This window comes from Miscanthus floridulus, chromosome 9, assembly GCF_019320115.1.
Source record: "Miscanthus floridulus cultivar M001 chromosome 9, ASM1932011v1, whole genome shotgun sequence".
NCBI classification, from domain to species: Eukaryota; Viridiplantae; Streptophyta; class Magnoliopsida; order Poales; family Poaceae; genus Miscanthus; species Miscanthus floridulus.
Window position 1 is genome coordinate 46,208,219 of NC_089588.1, and position 3,530 is coordinate 46,211,748.

At 44.4% G+C, this 3,530-nt stretch overlaps 1 pseudogene; it reads right to left on the bottom strand.

The window, feature by feature from the left end:
- Positions 1-742: 742 nt before the first annotated feature.
- On the bottom strand, positions 743-1,612 carry LOC136479805 (uncharacterized; annotated as a pseudogene).
- Between the last annotated feature and the right edge of the window lie 1,918 nt (positions 1,613-3,530).

Sequence of the window (3,530 nt, forward strand, 5' to 3'; positions counted from 1 at the left end):
GTATACTCTCTTTGTCTTAGTTATATACTTCCTTTGTCTTGCAGGATGGGCAAAAAACTATGAAATCATTAGCAAGAGTGAAGACAACATTGAAGGAAGGGGCTCAGGCTAAGGTTACCCTAGAGGCCACTATACCAGGGATGTCTGGAAAGCACTGTAAAGCAAGCCTCCAAGTTTTAGGTGCATCTACCTCCAAGGTTGTTGTGTCAGCTACAGGACCACCCAAGCAGATTTATCCAGAGGAAGGAAGACCAAGTGCAGCTGATCACAAGGGAGCCACTCCTTCTACCTTACCGCTGACAGGCCCAAATCCTTGAGCCCATGTCTGTGTCTGTGTGTTATCTATGCTATCTGGAACTTCATGTATGTGTCAAATTTCATGAGTCTGTGTGTGTGCAACTTGAACTATTGTAATGAACTTGATGTTCTGTATATCACTAACCTAGAGGAAGTGGTGGTGCATCACAGTCAAAGAGTCAGTGTGCAAGTTGAACTGTGGTACTGAACCTGAACTGAATGACATCCTATTATGATCTGTGTTTGTGTTTGTTATGTGTTAATCACCAACTGAATGACATCTATTGTATTGAACTTTAGTCATCTCTTTGTGCAAACGCCATAAAAAATTTAGCAAAGCTCACTGGTTACACATATAAAAGGATTCATGCAACTGAAACATTTAACTAAAACATTAGGATATGAGCATTAACCTGATACTCATACATGGTCCTCAGCATTATGCTCATGCATTAAGCTAATACACAACCCATAATAGCATCAACAGGTTTCCAGTACCAACATGGATCCTACTAACTATAAGGCTAACACCACATTGACTTACATGATCCAAGGCATCCAGAGCCACTAATCCTACACACACAAATAGAGCACCAAACAAGAACTTCCTCTCCTTCTCCAATGTCCCTATCCTCACATCTAACTCAACTCTAGATTCAGCTCCCAACTGCAATTCAGCTTGCATAATGGCCACATCTCTCCTGGCTGCAACAAACATGGCCTCTCTGTCTTCATTGTACCTAACAGCGCCTTCCAGCTCAAGCTGGAGTCTTTGATTCTCCCTTGTTGCGCCTTGTAGCTGAAGCTACTGTCTTTGATTCTCCCTTGTTGCACCTTCCAAGAGTCTTGCAGTCTCCATTCTTGCATCTTCCAAACTCTGTTCAGCTACTCTAGTTGCACGCTTCCAGTACTTCACTACATCTCGCAAATCAAGCAGAAGTTGCTTCATGAAACTACTATTTGGCAGATCCACCTAACTATAAAAGTCGCAACCACCATCCTATGAAATAAACCAATAACCAATAAATCAGAAACACACTCAATCACTGATGCATCTACAGACTATGAATCACGAAGAGAACAACTTACACGAGCCCGTGCACACTTCAGATACCGCAATCCTGGGTTCAAATCACTCCAAGATATGAACCTAGCAGCTTTTGCACCGCCATTTGCATAGCACTGCTAGGGTATACTCCAGTGGTCCTTCACGATAGGGGATGGGTGAGGATGAATCACCATGGGAATCGCCATGGCGACGCCATCGTGATTCTTGGGTCCCCAAACTTCGGTTGGATCCGCTTGAGGTCGCCATTTCCGCACTGCGAAGGCGGCGGTGGAGGACTCCCAGGTGGAGGGGAGACTATGGACGCGGAGGCACCAGAGGAGAGGATGCGGTAGCGGCTACGGCGATGGAGGTCGCGGCTATGGCGATGGAGGCAGCGGCAGCGTCTAGGGTTTGGGGGGAGAGAACTGAGAGGGAGAGAGAAAGCTGAGCGGGCCATCTCCTGTTTTGACCCGCGCGACCGTCTTACGTGGCGGTCAATGCCAGCGTGACGGGTCAAAACCAGGCACACGTCAGCACAAACCGCCTCAATCGCGCCGAGGCGCGAAAACTGTACGGTTTTGAAAGTTCCAGTGCCTGGACCAGACGGTTTTATAGTTGGGGGTCAAAATTAGACGAACATGATAGTTGAGGGGCCAAAAGTTGACTTAATCCTTTGATTTTTAATCCAAAAAATAGCTGGTACTCCCTCCGTCCCAAAATATGTGATGTCTTCAGGTTTATCCTATGTCAAACCATTTTAAGTTTGACCAAATTTATACGAAAAAGTACTAATGTTCATGATACCAAATTTATATTATTAGTTTTATCATGAAAATATATTTTTATATTCTACCTATTTAGTGTTATAAATATTAATGTTCTTTCTTATAAATTTGGTCAAACTTGAAGTTGTTTAACATAGAACAAACCTAAAACATCATTTATTTTTGGGACGGGGGGAGTATCTATTGTGAGCCGCTCCACGAAATCGGTTATTGATGTTTGGCTAAGAGCATCTCCACCATATTGATAAAACAATCACATTTGCCAAAAACTTGTTATATAAGGGAATGAAGTAAAAAAAACTTGTTGATCCCTTTTCTCATTCTCTTTCCTTAATTTTTTTCTCAAATCCTAAAAACACTCCCCATTCTCTCAAAGAAAGCAGACACCTCCCGGTCCCCTTTCCGTTTCCGCAGGGGCGACAACTACAAGCCCGGCCAGCAAGCTATGCGACCACTGCCTTGCCGGCCGCTACGTCGATGAGCCAAGCAGGAGAGCTTGCCACGTTGGCCACCAACTCACGAGCAAGCTGCGTCGTTGCTGCCGTGCCAGCCATGAGAGAAAGAAGAAAGAGAAGAGAGAGTAAGGGCCCTGCCCCGAATGAGAGAATAATAGATGGATGAAATGATTAGAGTCTAGAGAGTGAGGTAGAGAGGAGATCAAGGAGAAACATAGGAAACAATTGACTAGCTGGCATTTGGTCCCATATGCTAGAGAGGTAAAGGAAGTGTGTATTTTCTCAATCTGCTAAAGCATGATGTCTCTAAAATGATAAATTGTGTTTTCTCAATCTCCTATAAGAGGTAAAGGAGTTGTGTATTTTCTCAATCTGCTATAAATTGTGTTTTCTCAATCCCCTATACAAGATTTAAGAGAAAGGAGAAAGGAAATCCGATGGAGATGCTTAAAACAAAGAAAGAAAGTCCCTAATATTTTTCTCTATGAACTTTGCATTACCTTATTAGAGAATCTAGCTAAGCCTTCTTTTTCTTTCTCTTCATGATGTATGCAAAATACATAAAGTTAGGGAACGGATAGCGCCCGAACATCCAGACGGGGGCTAGCGTCCGGACATCTACACCGCACGCCTGCTTGGGGTCCTGCGCCGCTCCGTGTCCCATGCTTGCTTCGATCTCGATCTGCACCCGCACGGTTTCCCGTGCCTGCCGCTTGCGCCCCCTCCACACCCACGCACATGCAGGCAGGGCCAGCAGCTGTAGTAGGCGGCTACTGTAGATGAGGTCCACTACAAAATGTGCAACACCAGATCTACTTTTGCAACATCTAGAGGACATTTATTTGCAACATATGTCTGAAACAGTTGAAGCACTTGCAACATACATCTAAAACACGAGGGAAACACGTGTGTAGCCACTTTAAAACCTATGCAACATCTAGATGA